This window comes from Meriones unguiculatus, assembly GCF_030254825.1.
Source record: "Meriones unguiculatus strain TT.TT164.6M chromosome 13 unlocalized genomic scaffold, Bangor_MerUng_6.1 Chr13_unordered_Scaffold_28, whole genome shotgun sequence".
Taxonomy (NCBI): domain Eukaryota; kingdom Metazoa; phylum Chordata; class Mammalia; order Rodentia; family Muridae; genus Meriones; species Meriones unguiculatus.
In genome coordinates, this window is record NW_026843644.1 from 3,960,136 (window position 1) to 3,985,063 (window position 24,928).

Consider the following 24,928-nt stretch of genomic DNA (forward strand, 5'->3'; position numbering starts at 1 on the left):
CACTAATAAATATATTTATCTATATGAATTAATTTCATAATTTTGTCTAATGGTAAAGAAGAATCAAATTTTAAAGTTTTATCACTTTATTTACATTCACGGTATTCTCCTTCATTACGGGTATTTTTGAAGATTCCTGTGATGGTAAGAGAATTTGTTATGTGGATCACTTTTATAGCATCATTTTTCTATAAGAGGTTTTCTCCTATATATGAAGAGTATTTAAGAATTCAGAGTTTTACCACAGCAATCCCATTCACAAATTTTTGTACTGTATGAATGATACTTCATTTACAAAGTGAGCCAGGACAAGCAGAAGTTCCAAATTCCTAGTATTCATAGGTATTTTCAGCAATATGAGTTTGCTGATAAATTCTCAGTGAAGTTGCAAAACCAATTAACAGTAACCATTTATCACATTCAGAAAATTTACTCACAGTGGGGACTACTACCAAATCAATTGTTCTTGGAGAAAGACAGGGACACTGCTTCTTTCAATATCCCTAGGCTCATGTGTCTTAGAATCATTTTGACATATGATATACCAGTTTAATTTACAAAAATAATAAAGATTCCCACATTGAATTAACACAGTTTGTTTTTTGTTCATCATAGACATGTCATATAGGGATTAAGGTTTCTCCACAACAAAATTCTTGATTCTCATAAGCTGCTCCTTTCAATAAACTTTACAATGTTACTGCACGAAAATGAGTAACACTGGTTCTACTGTAATTTTTTTGCTTATTAGAAGGTTTTGGACACATACTGATCACCAATTCAGTGTGTATACCTCTTACAATATCTGAGTAGATAGAATGAGACTAAACAGATTGGCAGTTCAAGTCAGTAGCTGTAATGTCCATATGATTCAAATGGTATTTTTGTTACAATATTATTTTATTTTCTTCTATCTTAGGGGAGTGCCTTGTAAACACAAATCAGATACCTGACATTGAAGTACATGGAATTATGAGATTTTAATGATCATCAGTACACATAAAGCAGTGCTGTTTCTACACTGTTGCTTTTCTTTAAAACTTCCAGGACACAGCCATGTGTGCTGGTACATGCCTTCAATCCCAGCACTTGTGGAGGCAGAAGCAGGCAGATCTGTGTGATTTTGAGGTCAGGCTGGTCTAACAAGCAAGTCTAAGAAAGTCACAGATACCCAGAAAAAAAATCTTTTTCAAAAACAGAAAATAAAAAGCAGCCAATAAACAAACAAACAAAAAACACCAAACTTCCAGGACACATTAAAATATAAGATTTATATCTGTATCAACATGCACATAAAGTTACCTTTTATTACTTGTAGAACTTTGAAAATGTTCTTCAATATTATGGTCATCCCAATTGTAGCCTAAAATATAGTACGAGAAAATATATATTATTGGAAATATCATGTTATTATTAAGGTAAACTTAAATCACTATCTTCTGTGACCCTTAGAACCATGCCTGATTTATTTACCGCATTCCTCCTCATTCTCAATTGGAATTACAGAAGAGGATCAATAACAAAGTAAGATTTGTCTCTTTATTTTAAAAATGAAAGAAAAATTGCAGTCTTACCTATAGCAGTGAGGTTTTCACAGGTCTCTAGCATCACATCTTTGTAGAGTTGCTTCTGGGAAGGTTCCAGCAAGGCCCACTCTTCTTGGCTGAATTTCACATGCACGTCATTGAAGGTCACGGAATTCTAAAATATGCCATACATTTGTACAACAGAAACAGTGGCAACAATATAAATTTATACTTCATTGCCAATATAATCATATAATTCTAGTGATTCTTTAATTTATTTTCTGACACAGAAGTGCGAATGTTATACAGTTGGGTGCTGCGCGTGATGTGAAGTAGGGGAGATGAAAATGTCTAAAGGTTAGATTGAAAAAAAAAACCAAAGGCGTGCTTCAAAAACCTGTGTTTCATCAGTTTGTAAGACATGAATATAAAGTAGCCATTAGTTGGGTTCTTGAGCAATCTATGAATCATCTTCAGTTACTTGGGTGAGTAAGTCAGCACCCTGTCATGAGACAGGTGGAAGGACAAAACACAGTCATGATATTTTATATAGCAACAAATGAGATGTGTTGATCAGGGGACACTGAACAGATGGGTAACATTAGTCAAAAGACAACATGGTACTGAATACTATGTTTTGACCAGGGCTCAGGGATGTGGCATATTAGTATGTGAAGAGGGGGGCTCATATATTTGTGGAAGGGAAAGTGGACTACAGTGAATACATGGATAAAAATAATGTGAGTGGCAAGCAACCACAATCATAGCCAATAACATCATATTTCTTTGTGACCAGACAAAAGAAAAGGAATAGAACACATGATTATTCTTTGATCATTGTTTTGTATATCCTTCTTACTTAATAATGTAGTCTATAGATTAAAAATAAAGATTAAAACTTTTCCATTAAAAAAGAAGTGTTAATGTTATCACTAAGTCATTTTAGAAGAAAACGGAATAACAAGTTTTAACTGTATCATATCTGAACTTTTTGAAGAGGATATAGCTTTGGAATAGACATGGCAATTAATGTGGACAAAGACAGAGAGAAGAGTGTGAAATAGAGAGACAGACACATAGAGACAGAGAGAGAAATTAACAGATGAACAATACTAAGTACAGATCAGAGAAATTTATTAACAGTTACTAACTACAAAAATGGTGGACAAGCTGGGTGTATTCTGTCATGCCTTCAATTCCATCACTCAGGAGGCAGACACAGGTGTACCTTATTGAACTGGATGTCAGCATTATCTATTCAAAGAGTTCTAGGACAGCCAGACCTATATAGTAAGACAGAGCCTCCCCTAAAAGTCAATCAAACAAACACAAAATATTGAAAGAACTCAGAGGTCTTTACTGAAGCTTCTACAAGGAATTATACATTCACTCCTGTTGTATATTTATTTTCCAGAAATCCACAGTGCCCCAGCTTAAACTGTAACTTCAATGATATCTTACTAAAAGGGAATGCATGTTTAAACAGGTAAAAATAGAAGACAAAAATATTAGCGGTGTAAATGATGATCATAAATGAGCAACATAAGATAGGAGAAATGGCTCAGCAGTGAGGAGCTCTTACTGCTCTTGCATATAATTGGGCTCAATTGTTAGTGTTTACCTGGGACCCACTACTTTCAATTGCTATAAGTTCATGAATTCTGAAGACATCTTCAGACTACTGTGAGGATTAGGCACACAAGAGGTGCATATTCATGCATACAATCAAAATACTTATATTCAGGAAAAACTAAAAATAGATCCCAGATGGCTGGGGTGATTGTACACTGTGTCTGATAACCTGGGGAGCAGAGACTGCACAGTGAACAATAGTTGGATCTGTGGTCCCCCAAACACCACTGACTGTGTTTCCAAGGTAAGAAGAAAACCAATGATGAGGGAAACAATTGGGTCCAACCTCAGAGTGCCCAGCAAATCTCTGTGAAAATTCCTTGGATGTTACAGCAGGAATAAGTTTTTCAAGCAAAGGGACCCAAGAAGCAAGCAGGAGTAACTATTCTAATATCTTATAAAACAGACTTTCAACCAAAATTAATTGAAAGGGATGAGGAAAAGGGAATCCAAGATGGCATTGCCAGGAGGACCAGGACAGGAACAAGACAGCAATGTTGGTACAGCAACTAAAAGACTGAACTCTGGGTCCTAAAAAAACAGCAATCGTGTTTCCCAGGTGAGAGGAAACTCAGTGGTGTGGGGATCATTCAGTTCCACTCTCAGGTCACTCAGTGAGAACCCGGAAAATATCTCAGGCACAGGATGCACCTGTGTGTCCTGATCACCTTCCCAGGCAAAACTGTGTGCTCCTGGGCACCAGAGACTGAGAGCCCCAGTCTCAAAAAAAAAAAAAAAAGAACAGGGAAGAAGAAAGTTGGACTGACCTCAGGTCACCCAGTCTATCCCTGAAAAAGGTCCTGCAGGCTGGTGGGTGCACAGCTGCCAGCCTTGAGTGGGCCTCCAGTTGTGAGACCTGCATGCCCTACTCTCCATCACAGACAGAACTCTGTGCCCCAGGACACTAGAGGATGGGTTTCCCTGTCTGGAGAAAACCCCACATGCAGGGAAAGAGCAGGTCCCAGCTTAGAGCACTCAGCAAACTCCCCCCACACACACACTACCACCACCACAGATGGGAACATTCTTGGAAATGTTTTCAGGTTCTTTCCCAGTCACCAGCTTGGTAGCCATCTGGCAAGTGCCTACCCATTCTACACACCATGTCAAACACCACAGACTAGGTCTTCATGTTGGGAGAAAACACAAAGGTGGGGAAAACATCTGACCCTACCTCAGGACACCTAGCTCTGGAGAAGTTTCTGGTTATTCACAGGCTCCAGACTCTAGCCTCCTGCTGCACATGTGAGAGCAGTGATCAGCTGCCATGGGTTACTGCTTCGGTACTGGGGCACAGAGCTCTAACCTCAGACCAACAGAAGCCTGGGTTCCCCAAGATCAACCCCCAGATACTGCTCTAAGGGGCAACCAGTTATCCCTAACTAAGCTGACCAAACCATGGGGTACCCAGGTTACAGCTACAGCTTATTAAATTTACAGCAAGAAAGCCAGAAGCAGGACAGCTGTCTCCAGGACTTCTCTGGATGAGAGAAGAGCCCCCTTGACTAACAAAGACCACAATTACTGCTCAGGTCTCTATGCCTGTGGTGAGTTTTGGCAATTCCTGAGAAATACCTGCTATTCAGTGACAGTACCCCAAAAGCTGAGGAGCCCTCCTTCAGGAAAAATCATCTTCCTGCCAAGGGGATTATCCCCACCACAGGATTCCAGGAAGCGCCAGAAACTAACACCCAACACCTAAAATAGCCAAATGGGTAGAGGCAAGTGTAAAAGCTCAAAAAGACAGAGCAGTATGGCATCTCCAGAACCCGGTTATTCAGGGGCAAGCAGCCCTGGACACACCATGGTAAATGAAATTCAAGAAGATGACCTTACATCTGTGCTTATGAACAGGATAATAGCGGAAAAAAATAAACTACATAAAGATCTAGATGAAGATAAAGTCAAACAGATTATTGCCTTTTGCAAAGAAATGGAGGAAGATAAAGTCAAACAGATTATGGACATCCTTAAAGAAATACAGGAAGTTGCAGCCAAGTAATTTGTGGCTTTTAGAGAGGAAATACTTAAATCACTAAAAGATATTAAAGAAACAGAGGATTGTTTGAACAAACAGCTGAAGGAATTGAAGGAAAATACGGTCAGAGAAGTGAAGGAAATCAATAAAATGGCTCAAGATCTGATAAGAGAATTGGAAAAAAATTAAAGAAAACACAAGTGGAGTAAACTGTGGAAAGAACTTAGGGAGGAAAAGAGGAACTACAGAAGTAAGCATAAGCAATAGACTACGAGAGATGGAAGAAAGAATCTTAGGTGTGGAAGACACAATGGAATAAATAGATGTAGCTATCAAAGAAAATGTTAAATCTAAAAAATTCCTGACACAGACCATCCAAGAAATCCAAGACAACATGAAAAGCAAAACCTAAAAGTAATAGGAATCAAGGAAAAAGAAGATTCCCTCCTCCAAGGCCCAGAAAATATTTTCAACAAAATCATAGAAGAAAATTTCTCCAACTTAAAAGAGAGGTCTACAAGAATACAAGAGGCCTAAAGAACACCCAATAAATTAGACCAGAATAGAAAATCCTCCCACCACATAATAAACAGTAAGTATACAGAACAAAGAAAAAATACTAAAAGCTGCAAAGGAAAAAGGCCAAGTAACATATAATGGCAAACCAATCATTATCACACCTGACTTTTCATCAGAGACTATGAAAGCCAGAAGGGCCTGAACAGATATCATGCAGACCCTAAGAGAACACAGATGACCACCCAGGCTACTATACCCAGCAAAAGTCTCAGTCATCATAGATGGAGCAAACAAGATATTTAATAACAAAAACAAATTTAAACAATACCTACCCACAAATCCAGAGGTACAGAAGCTCCTAGAAGGAAAACTAACTACAACCCAGGAAAGCTAACTACATTCAGGAAAACACAGGAAAGAAATAATGTCACTACAGCAAAACTAAAAGTAACCAAGCACACAAACATACTACCACAAGCAACATCAAAATAAAAGGAGCTAACAGCCACTGGTCATTAATTTCCCTCAACATCAATGGACTTAACACTCCAATAAAGACACAGACTAACAGAATGGATATGTAAACAAGACCCAACAATCTGTTGCATACAAGAAACACATCTAAGTCAAAAAGATAGACATTACCTGAGAGTAAAAAGGTGGAAGGTTCCAAGCAAATGGACCCAAGAAACATGCAGGAGTAGCCATTTTAATATCTAATAAAGTAGATTTTCAATCAAAATTAATCAAAAGACACGAGGAAGCTCATTTCATACTCATCAAAGGAAAATTCCGCCAAGAAGAAATCATAATTCTGAACATCTATGCTCCAAATACAAAGGTACCCACATTTGTAAAAGAAACATTAATAAAACCTAAACCGCACACAAATCCCCACACATTACTACTGGGAAATTTCAACACCCTACTCTCAACAAAGGACAGGTAAACAACAGAAATTAAACAAAGAAACAATATCTCTAATAGAGGTCATGTATCAAATGGACCTAACAGATATCTACAGAATCTTACACTCAAAGACAAAAGAATTTACCTTCTTCTCAGCACCTCATGGAACCTTCTCCAAAATAGACCATGTCGTTGGTCACAAAGTGAATCTCAACAGATATAAGAAGATTGAAATAATGCCTTGTATCCTATCTAATTACCATGGACTAAAGCTGGACCTCAACAACAACAGAAATAGCAAAAAGCCTACACTCACATGGAAACTGAACAACTCACTACTAAATGACAGCTGGGTCAGGGAAGAAATAAAGAAAGAAATTCAAGTCTTCCTAGAATTCAATGGAAATGAAGACACAACACAACCAAACTTATGGGAGACAATGAAAGCAGTGCTAGAAGGAAAGTTCATAGCACTAAGTGCCTTCAAGAAGAAATTTGTAACATCTCACACAATCAACTTAATAGCTCATCTAAAGGCCCTAGAAAAAAAGAATCAGAAACACCAAAAAAGAATAGACACCTGGAAATAATCAAACTCAAGACTAAAATCAATAAATTAGAAACAAATAAAACAATTCAAAGAATCAATGAAACCAAGACCTGGTTCTTTGAGAAAATTAACAAGATAGACAAACCCTTAGCCAAACTAACTAAAAGCAGAGAGAGATTATCCAAATTAACAAAATCAGAAATGAAAACGGGACAAAACAAAAGACACTAAGGAAATCCAAACAATCGTTAGGACTTACTTCAAAAATTTATATGCCAAAAAATTTGAAAATCTAAATGAAATGGACAATTTTCTTAATCAATTACACTTACCAAAGCTGAATCAAAAGCAGGTAAATCAATAAAATAGTCCTTTATCCACTAAGGAAATAGCATTCCTCAAAAGACTGCAATCCACAAAAAGCTCAGGACCAGATGGTTTCAGTTCAGAATTCTACCACTCCTTCAAAGAAGAGGTAACTCCAGCTATCTTCCATTTATTCCACAAAATAGGAACAGAAGGAACTACGAAACTCATTCATTGAAGCCACAGTCACCTTGTAACCTAAACCTCACAAAGACCCAACAAAGAAAGAGAATTTCAGGCCAATCTCCCTTATGAACATTGATGCAAAAATACTCAACAAAATACTTTGCAAACCCAATACAAGAACACATCAAATATATCATCCACTATGACCATGTAGGCTTCATGCCAGGTATGCAGGGGTGGTTCACTATACAAAAATCCATCAATGTGATCCACAATATTAAAAAATTGAAAGAAAAAAAACACATGATAATCTCCTTAGATGCTGAAAAAGCATTTGAAAAAATCAAGCATCCATTCATGTTTAAACTATTGGAGAGATCAGGGATACAAGGCACACACCTAAACATAGTAAAAGCAATATACACCAAGTCTGTAGCCAACATCAAGTAAACAGAGAGAAACTTAAAGCAATCCCACTGAATTCAGGGACAAGGCAAGGCTGCTCACTCTCTCCATATCTCTTCAACATAGTTCTTGAAGTCCTTGCTAGAACAAGAAGAAAATTAAAGGAGACCAAAAGGATACAAATTGGAAAGGAAGAAGTCAAAGTATCACTATTTGCAGATTATATGATAGTATAGCTGAGTAACTCCAAAACTTCTACCAGGGACATGCTACAGATGATAAACACCATCAGCAAAGTGGCTGGATACAAAATTAACTCAAAAAAATCAGTAGCCCTCCTGTATACAAAAGATAAAAGGGCTGAGAAAGAAATTAGGGAAAAAACACCCTTCAAAATAGCCACAAAGGACATAAAGTACCTTGGTGTGACCATATCCAAGCAAGTCAAAGACTTGCATGAAAAAAACTTCAAGTCTCTGAAGAAAGAATTAGAAGAAGATATCAGAACATGAAACTATCTCCGATACTCATGGCTTAGCAGGGTTAACATAGTAAAAATTGACATATTACCAAAAGCAATCTACAGGTTCAATGAAATTTCCATCAAAATACCAACAGAATAGTATGCAAACCTTGATAGAAGATTTCTCAACTTCATATGGGATGCAATGAAAGCAGTCCGAAGAGGAGTTTGAATACCAACAAAGGCCATCATAAGCTATTGGAGACATCCCATACAAGCAACTTAATGGCATACCTGAAAGACCTAAGAAAAAAGAAACAGACACACCCAGCAAGAGTAGACCACTAGGAAAAACCAAACTCAGGGCTGATATCAATAAATTAGAAACAAAGATAATAATTAAAAGAATCAACGAAACCAAGAGCTAGTTCTTTTTTTGTTTTGTTTTGTTTTGTTTTTTCTTTTTTTTTCTTTTTTTTATTTATTTTTTTTATCAGTTACATTTTATTAACTCTGTATCCCAGCCATGTCCCGATCCCTCATTCCCTCCCAGTCCCTCCCTCCCTCCCTCATCTCCACCGTGCCCCTTTCCAAGTCCACTGATAGGGGGGACCTCCTCCCCATTCATCTGATCCTGTTTTATCAGGTATCTTCAGGACTGGCTGCAAAGCTCTCCTCTGTGGCCTAACAGGACTGCTCCTCCCTTCGGGGGTGGGGAGACAGAAGAGCCAGTCATTGAGTTCCTGTTAGAAATAGTCCCTGTTCCCCTCACTTTGGGAAACCAATTGGTTACTGAGCTACCACAGGCTACATCTGAGTGGAGGTTCTAGGTTATATCCATACATGGTCCTTGGTTGAATGTCAGTCTCAGAAAAGACCCTGTGCCCAGATATATTTGGTCCTTGTGGAGCTCCTATCCTTTCCCCATCAGACTAACTCCCCTTCTTTCTTATGATTCCCTGTACTCTGCCAAAGGTTTGGTCATGAGTCTTTGCTTTGAAAACACTGCTAGTTAGAGTCTTTCAGATGCGCTCAGTAGACTCCTGTCATACGTTCAATGCACATCCCATCTGTCTTTCTAAATGAGGATTGATCATCTTACCCCATGTCCACTCAATTGATTATCTTTTTTAGGTGTATAGATTTCATTATGTTTATCATATCTTATAGATCTATATAAGTGAGTATATCCCATGTTTGTCTTTCTCCTTCTGGGATATTTCACTCAGAATGATCTTTTCTAGATCCCACCATTTGCCTGCAAATTTCATGATTTCCTCCTTTTTGATTGCTGAGTAGTATTCCATTGTATAAAAATACCACAATTTCTGTACCCATTCCAGCGTTGATGGACATCTGGGTTGTTTCCAGGTTCTGGCTATTACAAATAGAGCTGCTATAAACATGATTGAGCAAGTGTCCTTTTTGTGTACTTGAACAAACTTTGGGTATATACCTAGCAGTGGTATAGCTGGGTCTGGAGGAAGCACTATTCCTATTTGTCTTAGAAAGCGCCAGATATCTTTCCAGAGTGGTTGTACCAGTTTACATTCCCACCAGCAGTGGAGGCGGGTTCCCCTTTCTCCACAACCTCTCCAGCATGTGTTATCGCTTGAGTTTTTCATCTTGGCCATTCTGATGGGTGTAAGGTGATATCTCAGGGTCATTTTGATTTGCATTTCCCTGATGGCTAATGAGGATGAGCATTTCTTTAAGTGTTTTTCTGCCATTCGACATTCCTCTGTCGAGAATTCTCTGTTTAGCTCTGTTCCCCATTTTTTAATTGGATTACTTGGTTTGCTGCTTTTCAGCTTCTTTAGTTCTTTATATATACTGGATATTAGTCCTCTGTCAGATAAAGGGTTAGTGAAGATTCTTTCCCAATCTGTAGGCAGTCGTTTTGTTTTGATGATGGTATCCTTTGCTTTACAGAAACTTTTCAGTTTCATGAGGTCCCATTTATTGATTGTTGCTCTTAGAGCCTGTGCTGTTGGTGTTCTGTTCAGGAAGTTGTCTCCTGTGCCAATGAGTTCTAGGCTGTTCCCCACTTTTTTTTCCAATTGATTTAGGGTATCTGGTTTTATGTTGAGGTCCTTGATCCACTTTGACTTTAGTTTTGTGCAGGGTGATAAATATGGATCTATTTTCATTTTTCTGCATGTAGACATCCAGTTGGTCCAGCACCATTTGTTGAAGATGCTGTCTTTTTTCCATTGAATGGAATTGGCTTCTTTGTCGAATATCGAGTATTCATAGGTGTGTGGATTTAGTTCTGGGTCTTCTATGCGGTTCCATTGATCCTCCTTTCTGTTTCTATGCCAATACCATGCAGTTTTTATTACTGTTACCCTGTAGTACACAAGAGCTAGTTCTTTGAGAAAATAAAAAACACAGAAAATTCTTAGCCAAAGTAAGTAAATGGCAGAAAGACACTATCCAAATCAACAAAGTCTGAAAAAAAAAGATATAATAGACACTGAGAAAATCCAAAGAACCATTAACTTTTATGTCAAAAGCCTAAATGCCCCAAAATTTGAAAATCCAAATGAAATATACAATTCTCTTTAAATTCCACTTACCAAAGTTGACTCAACATCAGGTAAAGATAATAAATAGTCTTATAGTGCCTAAGGCAATAGAGGCAGCCATCAAAATACTCCCAACCAAAAGAATCCAAGGGCCAGATGATTTCAGAGCAGAATTCTACAAGACCTTCAAAGAAGAGCGAATACTGATATTCTCCAAATTATTTCGCAAAATAGAAATGGATGCAACATGACCAAATTCCTTTAGTGAGACCACAGTCACCTTGATAAATTCTCAAAGATCCCCAAAAAGAAAGACCAATCTCTTTTATGAACAATGATGTAAAAATACTCAATAAAATACTTGCAAACCAAATCTAAGAACATATCAAAGATATCATCCACCATGACCAAGTAGGCTTCATCCCAGGCATGCAAGGGTGGTTAAGTATATGAAATCCATCAATGTAATCCACCGTATAAACAAATTGAAAAAAAGACCATTTTCTTAGATGCTGAAAAAGCATTTGACAATATCCAACAGTTATTCTTGTTTAAAGTCTTGGAGAGACCAGGGACAAGGCACATATCTAAAAATAGTAAAGATAGTATACAGAATATATACAGAATATACAGAATATATACAGAATAGTATATAGCTAACATCAAACTAAATGAAAAGAATGTTTAAGTCAATTCCACTGGACTTGGGGACAAGACAAGGCTACACACTCTCTCCAAATCTCTTCAATACAGTACTCGAAGTCCTATCTAGGGCAATAAAGGAGATTAAGGGGATACAAATTGATAAGGAAGAAGTCAAAGTATCTCTATTCACAGATGATATGACAGTATACAAAAATGACCCCAAAAATTCTACTGTAGGGAACTCCTACAGTTGAAAAACACTTCAGCAAAGTGGGTGGATATAAAGTTCACTTAAAAAAAAACTCAAAAAAATACACTCCTGTATGCAAAAGACAAATGGACTGAAAAAAAATTAGGAAAATAACATCCTTCACAATAGCCAGTAAAAAAACAAAACAAAACAAAACAACAACAACCAAAAAAACATAATGTATTTTGGTGTTATCCTCAACAAGCCAGTAAAAAACCTATATGAACAACAACAACAAGAACAACAAAAAACCCAAAAACTTCAAGCCTCTGAAGAAAGAAATTGAAAAAGATACCAGAAGATAGAAATATCTCTCATGCTCATGGATCAGTAGGATCAACATAGTAAAAATTGCCATCGTAACAAAAACAATCTACAGATTCAATGATATTCCCATCAAAATATCAACATAATTTATTAAAGAACTTGAAAGAACAATTCTCAGCTTCATATGGAAAAATAAAAAAGCCAGAATAGCTAAAACAATCCTGTTCAATAGGGGATCTTCAGTAGGTATCACCATTCTTCATCTCAAGGTCTACTATATATCAATAGTAATAAAAACTGCATGGTACTATAATAAAAACAATCAGTGGATCAATGGAATTGAAGTGAAGACCCATAAATAAACCCACACACCTATGTCCACTTGATTTTTGACAAAGAAGCCAAAACCATGCAATGGAAAAAGGACAGCATCTTCAACAAACAGTGCTGGTCTAACCTGAAGTTTACATGTGGAAACATGAAAATAGATCCATATTTATCACCCTGCACTAAACTGCAGTCCAAGTTGTTCAAAGACCTCAACATAAAACCAGATACACTAAATCTGTTAGAAAAAAAGTGGGAAAGATCCTCGATCTCATTGGCATAGAAGGTAACTTCCTCAACAGAATACCAAGAGCACTTGCTCTAAGATCAAGAATTAATGAATAGGATCTCATGAAACAAAAATCTACGAAGCAAAGAACACTGTCAATAGAACAAAATGACTGCCTACAGCCTGAGAAAAGATCTTCACCAACCCTACATACAACAGAAAGAGCTAATAAACAATATATATAAAGAGCTCAAGAAATTAAACTCCAACAATCCAAATAATCCAATTTAAAACTGGGGTACAGAACTATACAAAGATTTCTCCACAGAGGAATATCAAATGGTGGACATTAAGTGCTCAATATCTGTAGTCATCATGGAAATGCAAATGACATTCCATCTTAAACCCATCATGGTTAAGGTCAAAACCTGAAGTGACAGCAAGCTAGCAAGAATGTGGAGAAAGAGTAACACTCCTCCGTTGCTGGTGGGAATGCAAACTTATACCACCACTTTAGAAATCAATCTGATGCTTTCTCAGACAATTGGAAATAGTTTTACTTCAAGACCCAGCTATACCATTCCTGGGCATATATCAAAAAGATGCTCCACCATTCAACAAAGATATTTGCTCAACTATGTTCATAGCATCTATATTCATAATAGTCAGAATAGGGAAACAAACTACATGTCTCTCAAACAAACCATTGTTTTACAGAAATTGTGGTACATTTACACAATGGAATGCTACTTGGGTATTGAAAAACAAAAAGGAAACCATGAAATTTTCAGGCAAGTGGATGGAACTAGGAATTATCATCCTAACTGAGTTATTCCAAAACCAGAAAAACATGAATGATATATACTCATTTGTAAGTGGATAATAGCCATAATACAGGATAAACATACTACAAGCCACAGGCCTAAAGGAGCTAAATAAAAAGAGGACCCTATGGAGGATGGTCAATTCTTATTCAAAAGGGCAAATAGAATTGACATCAGAAGTGACTGAGGAGAGGGAAGAGGATGAGAGCCTAACATACATATTCTCTGAAAGACTCTACCCAGCAGGGGATCGAAGCAGATGTTAAGACTCACAGCCAAACTTTGGGCAGAGCACAGGGAGTCATAGGAAAGAGTGGGAGGATAGAAAGACCCAAAGCTGACAGGAGGTCCATAAGAAGACCAACAAGTCAAATGAATCTGGGCCCAGGGGACCTGCAGAGACTGATGCACCAACCAAAGACAATTCATGAAGAGGACCCAGACCCCTGCTCAGATGTAGCTGATAGGCAGCTCAGTCTCCATGTGGGATCCATAGTAAGAGGATCCCACGTCTCTCACATGGACTCTGTTACCTGCTCTTTAATCACTTCCCCGTGGTGGAGCGGGCATTGCATGTCACAAAGGAAGAGGATACAGGCAGTCCTAGTGAGAAATGATAGGAGGGCTCCTACCATCTGAGAAGTAGAAAATTAGATAAGGGGGAAAGAGGAAAGGAGGGTAAGACCAGCAAGAGACAAGGGAGGGGTTTCAACTGGGATGTTAAGTGGATAAATTTTTTTTAAATGCTATTTATTTATTTATTTATTACAATTTATTCACTTTGTATCCCTACTGTAACTCCCAGTCCCATCCACCCTCCTTCTTCCCTCCCATGCCCTTTTTCTAGTCTCCTGATAGGGGAGGAAGCCTTCCCCTTCTGTCTGATCCTAGCTTATCATGTCTCATCGAAGGATGGCTGCATCATTTTCCTCTTTGGCCTCACAAGACTGCACACTCCAGGAGGAGGTGATCAAAGAGCCAAGTTCATGTCAGAGAATAAATTATTAAGAAACAAATTTAATTAAAAATGAATTAAATGTGAATAAATAAATAAATAAAGTTAAAAAGAACCAAACAGAACAAGTAGGAAGGTTGTCATACACCTGACCCTACATTCCAGGCTCAGCGGCCAATGATGATGATGTTCATGCCAGGCATGTTGGACTAAATTTAAGCCAAATACTCAACTGCAGTTAGACTTGTAAGTTCAAAACCTGCCTGCTCTACATACCAACTTTCAGGACAGCCACAGCTACATAGAAACTTTTTCTTCAATGTCAAAATAGAAACATTATCTTCTCTGGGAGCTATTTTGATTCAATCAAATATGTTCTGACCAAATTCACTGTAGAATTATTGTCATCCCATAATGAAAATGTAGTCTAATTTCAATGATCCTAAAATTCTGCAATAGCTCATACACTGTCCAAATGTCCAAAGTCTCTACTGACACAGAAGAAAAATCTCTTGGGTGCCACATCTTGTAACATCAGAAACAAGTTACATCATTCCAACATAGATGCACAGAATACCCATTTTCATTCCAGTATATAGTGATGGGAGACTGGACCAAGGAAAAAAGATCAGCAAGGAAGACAACAAATCCTGTTGCTGATTCAAAAGGCTTAGATTGTCCTATCCCTGCAATGTATCATACATCTCTGTTTGGTTACTTCCACTTCCTAAAGACAGCACTATATTAGATGTGTCTCATAACTTAGGTATCTGAACATCTTGTAGTGTCAAGGTACAACTTGACCCTGCTTCATGCAATGAACCTTTACAGCATCTTCGCTGGGGATCTGATTCTGCCAAACACAGATGGCTGGCACAGTGCTGAACAGAAACCACAAAGAAAGCATCCATTACCTTAAATTTTGAATCTTTCTTGTTTCCAGAACCAGCACAACATGGGTGAGCCTGTCAAGTTGGATTCTAAATTGGGATGGACGTTGTCACACTTTGACCACATTTGGAGCAGCTTTTATATGAAGTTCTTTCCTGGCACTAGGAATCACGTTGCCTACTCCTTCCATTAACAGAAGAATTAGCAAGAGGGAGTATTAATCTATGGAAACCATCTTAGGCTTCAGATCCAAAGCTAGGACCTTCTCTTTGATGGCAATAATCTCCTTGAAAATCCCTGTCTCTGTTTCACCACGTTTCTGCCATCTAAAACTACCTACTGTTTTTCTCTACAAACCAAAGACCTTACATTTATTTCTGCCCCACTTGGCTCATTCTTTTACTCTGGCCCTGAACATCTCACTAATAATATCCATTCAACAGATTCAACATTCCATGTAAGAAATCCAGCCCATTATTTTTTAATTCTACTTTACTCAATTTCTCAAGGCATGGGCAGAATAAGCATGATTTGCAGCTAAAATATCACACAAATGACCTCTAGCTTAATTTTCCATGGACTCTATTTTCCACTGAAATCCTATGACCTGGACTTACTTTGTCTGCATTACTGTCAACACTCTGATCAACTAAGTCCTACCAGAATAGCCGATGAAGCTCTGTATACAGCTTTCTAAAGTTTTTCCCATCTTAAATCCTGATGTTTTCCATATTCCTTAAAAAGTGAATATTCCAAGGTTGTGTCCAGCAGTGAAATCACTCTTTGTATATATATATATATATATATATATTTGTTCTAATTTGCTACTTTGTTCTGTGACTACATCCCATAACCAAAAGAATCCCAGGTCATAAATGGGTTTACTCATTGAGTTTGGTTGTGTTAGATCACAGTCCATCATTTTGGGAGCTTAGCATAGAAAGCCAAGTTTGAATGAAATTAAGGCAAAAGCCATGACAAACGGTTTTGGGTTGGTCTCCTACTTAATCACTGTCTCATGCTCAGGTAGTTATCTTACGTGGGCCAAGCCCATTTTCTTAGGGTTATTGCATCTCTCAGTGGAAGAGCCTTCCCACATCAATCATCTGTCAACACAATCTCTCACAGATATAGCAGCCAGCTTCTCTGTTGAGGGCATGCCCTTAATTGAGGCTCCCTCAGATGACTGTAGGCTTTGAAATGTTGACAACTGAAGCTAATAAGGACAAAGATACAACAATATATGAAAAAGTAAGAGGGAACAAGTCAGGAGCCTGACACAGAGGACCCATGAAAAGCTCTGCCCTGCAGACTATCAATGTAGATGCTGAGACTTATGGGCAACCTTTGGGCAGAGTGCATGGAATCTTAGGAAAGAAGTGGGAAACATTAAAATCTGGAGAGGACAGGAACTGCACAAGGAGAGCAACAGAACCAAAATACCTTAGCACAAGGGACTTTCCTGAGACTGATATTCCAACCAAGGACTATGCATGGAGAAAACCTAAGACCCCTGCACAGATGTAGCCCATGGCAGTTCAGTATCCAAGTGGGTTCCATTTTAATAGGAACAGGGACTGTCTCTGACATGAACTGATTGGCCTGCTCTTTAATTACCTCCCCCTGAGGGGGAAGCAGCATTACCAAGCCACAGAAGAAGACAACGCAGCCATTCCTGATAAGACCTAATTGACTAGGATCAGAAAGAAGGAAAAGAAATCCTCCCCTATCAGTGGACTTGGGGAGGGGCATGCATGCAGAAGGTGGAGGAAGGGAGGGATTGGGATGGGAGAAGGGAGAGAATCACAGGGGGGATACAAAGTGAATAAAGTGTAATTAATAAAGAAAAAATATAAAAAAACAAAAATATTGTGTTAATTCTATCAGTCACTTAAGTAGTAAAAACCGATACATTGACGATTGCAAGAATTTGAAAACACAGATATACCAAGGAATGAGGAGAGGGAAGCCTTTAAGATCAAGAAGAGAAAAGTAAAACTGTTTCTCTAAATCAAGTCCCCAAATCAACAGAAACTCAAGGAATTATAGCATAATATAATAAATTTTCAGAAGGCAAAAATATGTGGTCTATTCCTTTCAAGAGAAAAAATTAATATAATATAATATAATATATATAAACAAATCACACAATATACATAGCACCACTGTCAAAAGGAAACACAAAGATAGGCCTATAAATATAACATAGTCCTATAAGCAAATACAATAGGATTATAGTCAAAATCAAAATCAAAGACATCACTGGCCATTACTCAACTTGTGCAATCTGGTTATTTCCTTTGGCAACAATAAAAAATGTATTGGAGGTGGAGGGCTATTCCAATTGAAGAGATTCCATTAAAGCATACAAATGTTTCAACATTAGAATAAAATAATTTTGACTACTAAAATTATCTCATACTCTTATGATAAAGAAAGTGATATCTGTTATGATCATTTGGGAACCATATTATTTTCTGTGATTGATGATTGGATATATGTCTGCACCAGTGTCAGAAAATGTAAACTTTTAAATGTCAAGTAGAAGAAAGCAGATTTTTTTAGAAACAGTGTGCTTGTATTATATACTTAAACACTTCCTTTTGCACCAATTGCTGTAATGACCAATATCATCTTCATCATCTTCATGATGTTTGTTTGTTTAAAGAATTTTTGTGTATGCTTTCAGCTATGTTTGTATATTCAGGATGTGCTGTGGTATGTGATATGAATAAATTCCATAAGGAAATCCAGGCAAAACATAATCACACTATTGGAGGAAACCAATAAATTCCTTAAATAAAGCCAACAAACATTTGAGGGATGTGAGGCTTTGCTGGATTAGGGTAAACTCTGACATCTTTGGATAGCCATTTATTTGCACTCAGTCTATGAAGGTGAACTCTGTTTTCTCAAGGAAGGGCCTAAAAATCCACTCGCTGATATGTTTGACCCCAGGTCTGGTAAAGAGCCTCAGGGCAGATTATTAGCCAAACCCTTTCCTGATAAGAAAACTGCTGAAACAAGCATCTCTAAATTCCTAGAAATGCATGACCCTGCTTAGGATCTTATTCTTCAGCAGTGACTTTCAACTGTATTCAGAGAATTTCCCCCTACAAATAGGATAATTAAGTACTGTGTTCTCCTTCTTGCAATAGGACCATGATACTGCATGGAAAATGAATATACATTTTCATGAATACATAAGCCAAGTATCCTTGACCCCTAGACCATAGTAAATCAAACATTCATCCTCAAAATCCTTCTCTTTGCCCAAGGTTTATAAATCCCTGACTTCAAATAAACATGCTGGGTGTGAATCCATGTGGTTGGTTGTATGCCACTTGATACCATCAGCCTTCCATCATGGCCCCTGAGAGTCATCATTTATCTCCCTTTGGGCCTGCTCAATGGCCCACCGGGCCTAGGACTCACTGGGTCTGTGTCTCACCAGGCCTGAGTCTTGGTTGCAACCAACCAGGCATGGACTTTCACCTGCACTTCTGAGGTGCTTAGCACAGCAGCTTAACCAAGAATGGTAACACTTTGGTATTGCCATAGGCTAGAACACCCGAATTTCCACTACCACTGGTGATCTCATTCTAGCTGTAACAGTCCATAGAAAATTCTTTTGATACTCCAGCGTAGTGAACATATCAGATTCAGAAGCCAGAAAAATATCAATTGAATTTTTGGCTTTTGGAAATGCTTATTTAAAATGCAAAAAGGTGATTAGACCTTTAAAAGCAAGATCAGCACCAAGAGAGGCATGGATTAGAAATACAATGGATATTTGATCTCAGGTTTATGATACTAACCTGATAGGAGAAGAACTTTCTAAGAATCTAAGAAAAGGAAAGGGGTCCAGCATGGCAGCAAACAGTGTGCAATGTTTCTGAGGGGAACAGGATCTAAAATTCTGAAATTTGTGAATGGAGGGGCTGCTGAAGCCAGAACATCCACATTGAGGTTTCCTGGGTGAGAGGAGACAATCTGTGAGCTTGGAGAGTTTGTAGCCAGGTCACCCATGGACATCTCCGAGGATTGAGAGTGTCGAATATTCAACCCCCCCTGTACTTCCCCTTGCCCAAGCATGGGTCTCCCTGCCCAGCAGAGGTGGCAGTAGTTGTCCCATGCATATGATAATATACATGAGTGATCCCATAATTTAACCAGAGAACTCCTTCAGCTGATAAACACTTTCAGCAAAAGGGCTGGATACAAAATTAACAAAAATTCCGTAGCCCTCCTATATATGAAAGACAAAAGGGCCAAGAAAGAAATTAGGGTAAAAACACCCTTCAAAATAGCCACTAATAACATAAAGCACCTTGGTGTGACTTTAACCAAACAACTGAAAGACCTGTTTAAAAAACAATTCAAGTTTCTGAAGGAAGTAATTGAAAAAACATATCAGAAGAAGAAAAGAGCTCCCATGCTCATGGATTGGTAGGATTAAAACAATGAAAATGGCCATCCTGCCAAAAGCAATCTACAGATCCAGTACAATTCCCATCACATACCCACACAATTCTTTACAGACCTTTAAAGAAAAAAAAATGTCAGTTTCATATAGAAAACAAAAAATCCAGAATTGCTAAAACAATCTGTACAACAACAGATCTTCTGGATCTCAAACTGTTCCACAGAGCAATAATAATAAAAAACTGCATGCTACTAGCATAGGTACATAATGGTGGATCAATGGAATCAAACAGAAGACTCAGAAATAAACCAACACAGCTACGGATACTTTTTTTTTGACAAAAAAACCAAAACCATACAATGGAAAAATGACAGAATCTTCAATAAATGGTGCTGGTCTAACTGGATGTCTACATGTAGAAAATGCAAATAGATCCATATTTATCACCCTGAACCAAATTAAAGCACAAGTGGATCAAAGATCTCAACATAAAACCAGATACACCAAATCTGTTATGAGTTCAAATCCTTGGACTCATTGGCACAGGAGACAACTTCCTGAAAAGAACACCAACAGCACAGGCTCTAAAATCAACATTCAATAAATAGGACCTCATGAAACTGAAAAACTTCTGTAAAGCAGAAGACTGTCATCAGATCAAAACAACATCCTACAGACTAGGAAAGTATCTTCTCCAACCCTAAATCTTACAGAGGAATATTGAATGGCAGAGAAACATTTAAAGCAATGCTCAAAGTCCTTAGTCATCAGGGAAATGCAAATCAAAACTACCCTGAGATTTTACCTTACACCCATCAGAATGCCTAGGATAAAAAACTCAATTGACAACACATGCTGGTGTGGATGTGGAGAAAAGGGAACCCTCCTCCGTTGTTGGTGTGAATATAAACTTGTACAACCACTTTTGGAAATCAATCTGGCTCTTTCTCAGACAATTAGGATTAGTGCTTCCTCAAGATCCAGCTATACCACTCCTAGGCATATATCCAAATGATGCTCAAGTACATAACATGGAAATTTGCTCCACCATGTTCAAAGCAGCTTTATTCATAATAGCCAGAAGCTGGAAACAACCCAGATGTCCCTCAGTTGAGGAATGGATACAGAAATTGCACATTTACACAATGGAATACTACTTAGTAATTAAAAACAAGGAAATCATGAAATTTGCAGGCCATTGGTGGGATCTAGAAAAGATTATCCTGAGTGAGGTATCCCAGAAGCAGAAGGACACATATGGTGGATATTAGACATATAATATAGGATAATCATACTGAAATCTGTATATCTAAGGAAGAAGGAGGACCCTGGGTAAGATAATCAATCCTCACTCAGAAAGGCCAATGGGATGGACATCAGAAGAGGGAGAAAACAGGGAACAGGGCAGGATTCTATCACAGAGGGCCTCTGAAAGACTAAGGAATATGGAGACCACTGGACAAATAAAACTTTGGAAGAAAAAGGATAGATCACCTAAAGAAAATGTCCAAAGAAAAGGAGTAAACTGGCCAAGTGGTATCACCTACCTCCATGTTGTCTCTTCTGCCTTCTACAGACATAAGTGCAAATGATCTTTATGTGCTTGTTAAAGGAGAATTAAAAATCTCAATCTCATATCAGAAAAGCCACCTGGTAAGAAACAGAGGAAAACAGAAAAATAAGGGATGATTCTATTGTCATGAATCTCATAATCTTCTGGCAAGATGTGATTTCTGTACTTACCACAAACTTCAATACTCAAGAAGAATGTGTACAGTGTTTGTGAAAGAATGAGGGGGTGAGAGAAAAAGCCAAAAACATAAGCCTAAAATATAGCCAAGTTTACGTGAAAAGACCTAAGGAAACTCTAGCATGAAAAATGTGCACTGGACCAGAGATAACTTTTATTTTGTAATTAATACAAATTAAATAAACACAGATTTCACAACTGCTACAAGACAAACACAAAGTGACACCTAAACTGTTATATTTCTGACACTCCAGCTACTACTAACCTCCTTTACAGAGAGTCCTTTTGCTCTGGAAGTCTCTTGGAAAATGGAGGTGATCATAAAGCTGGGCTATGGCTTGCAGTCCCTCATGTCCGCTTGTGGGTTCAGGCACAGCCCTTGCCAACACTCACACACAAAAAAAATGTTGGAGAATAATTTAGTATCTTTTTCTTGCTGCATGAATTATGTCACAAGATGTGGAATCTGCCCTATCCACTTACCTAAAACCAGGCACACCTGACAAAATTATGCATCTCCGAAATTCCTTTTGTACCCTGGAATTGAAGTTCCCTAAATCACACCATTGTGACTGGTGGTAGTTGAAAGGTTAAAAAACATAATCAAGTATTGCTGAAAGATGATCACCACCACCTCTTTTCTTCCAGTTTCAAAATGACTTGTAAAATTTGTTACGCAAAGCTGTATGTGGAATACAACATTCATCATTTCTAGAAATGAGACCTTCAGTTTTCCAACCTGTCCACTGCAAAACCAATATCTGTGTGTGCACACTAGATATTTATTTTATAAGCACCAAAACTTTCTAATGTCCAGGCTACAAAATCCTCACTTCTCTTGACAATCAACACTCAGGAAGGGTTGGAGACCAAGTGTCTCTGCTGAGATCACCACATGGAGTCCAACAGAACTATAGCCTGAACCACAGTCTGAACCAGAGTCCATCTCATTCAAAGCAGATGACGCTGTGATAGCTCAGCAGCCCGCTATTCCTGGCCTGGGGACAATGGCCCCACACTCAGCATGACATGGCCTCTGGTCTCATTCACAGTTCTTTAGAGCTACATCAGAGGAAAATCCCAGAACAAACCCATAAAATACTTCCCACTGTTGCTCCTGACTGCTAGGCCTGCCCAGAGTCCCTCATTAGCTTGAACAATGGAGCTGAGTCTCAGGACAGTAGTAGTTCCTCTACCAGTGGATCAACGATCAAATAATGCATATAGCAGAGGCATTCTAGCTTTGCCCTAAACCCCTATGAGCACACAGAACTCTAGTGTTGTTAGAAAAGAAAGAAAATCCCAATTATTCGATTTTAAAACCTGCTAGCACAAAGAGGCATAAAAAGCACCCATCTGACCCTGCTATTCACATCACCTCCAAGAGGAAAATGCCCCAAAAGCTCACAAGTTCAGATGAAAGTTCAGGGGGGGATAGGCCAAAGGAACCCAAGGCCAAAGGCTTTCTAGCTCAAAGCTCAAAAAGCCCAAAAGCTACCAAGCTAAAACTCTTTCCACTTTTACACTCTGTCTTAAATACATTTCAGCTGAAAGTTCCCCTTATTCTTTAATCCCTACCAGCTTGTTTCTTGCTGTGCCTCTTGACCTAGGGTTAACATTATTAAATCCTGTGCACAGAGAGCTTTTGAATTAAAGGTATGTTCCAGGGATGAGGGAACCATACCATAATCACCTGTTTACAACAAACAGAAAGTTCTTGGAATTAAGGTTGTGTTAGGGCTCAACCACACCAAACAAAGCACAGATTTTTACAGTTCACAATCTAAGGGATCACACTGGGATCAAATATCCTGCAACATCCTCATCTTGGAAATGTTTTAAAATAAAATCTTCCATTCTCTCAGGGCACCTGTTCATCTTCCAAGATACAGGTCATTTATGTTGCACATCCCATTACACAATCAGTGTCCAGTGCAATCATCTCTACCTCATAGTTGGGAAGTCCTTCATCCAAACTTCAGTCAAAGCCAAACAGTAACCACCATTAAAGAAACATATGGCCATGAATTTGAAAGCAGTGAGTAGTTAATGGGAGCTCAATGAAAATGAGAAATAAAACAAAAAGGATATGGCTGTACCTAGGAATGTTGGAGTAAAAAGTTTATTAGAGATAGACAAGAAAACATAGTCAGACACAGGGAAATCTGGGACAGTCTAGAGTTGACATGACCCTCAGCTATGTGATATGAGAGGAGAGAGGGAAGTGGAGAGCCAGAACAAAGGGCCAGGAGGATAAATGATAAATGAAAAAGACCAGGCAACCAAAACGGTTAGAATACATAAGGAAGGACAGCTTGGAGGAGGCCAGCTCAACTCTTGGGCTACAGATCTGTTTTTGACACCCATACCTTGTAACAGGTAAGGACGGAGGGATGCTGGGAGAACCTGACAGCCAGGTCTGCTTTGATTGTTAAGTAGCCTTCTTAACGATTCATCACAGCATTTGATATGTAAGAGTAGAGAGGAATGAGTAGGTTGAAATGATTTCATTATATCTCAAAAAATATTTTTTCTTGTTTTTTTTTAATTATACTTTATTCACTTTGTATCCCCCCATAAGCCCCTCCCTCCTCCACTCCTGACACCACCCTCCCACCCCCTTCTTCATGCATGCCCTTCCCTAAGTCCACTGATAGGGGAGGTCCTCTTCTTCTGATCTTAGTCAATCAGATCAAAATTATTTTTAAAAGTTGAAAATGCCTTTATGGTCCAATATTCTTCAGGGAATTCATGTATATATTAGAGCACACAAAGTACTCCTCACACCTTTTCTCTGAGTTTGTGCATTTTGAAATGGGGGTAGGGGAAAGCATTCCTGTTAGGCACTATCACACCACTTTGTCCAGATCTTCTGTGTGTTTGAACTAGTGTAAGTGTAGAAATTTGCTTTCCAGAAACAAGTTCAGCAACTAATCAATATTCTTGATTCTCTTTGTGTATGACTCCCAGCCCTAAGTGTACACTTTTCCCTTTTATTAACCATCTAAAATTGATTACCTGACTCATTGCCATCTTCTCTCCTCTCCCTCTCTTTCTGTGTTGTGAAAACACCAGCTTGAAAGTAGGTCAGTGAACTCAATTCTTACACATGTCCCTCTTTATTTATATTCACCCACCTCCAAAAAACAAACAAACAAACAAACAAAACCCAGGGAGGTCAGTGGACACTCATTCGATGATCTCTTTGACTTCACACTGACCAGTCAGGGCCCAACTGAAAATAGTTGCAGGATTATGTTCTAGGCACTGGGCAGTAGAGGTAGCATTCAGTGTTTAAAAAAATGTAAACTACATAAGGTGTGAAATACTGATCTACAGGAGACATTGCTTTAAACAAAAAC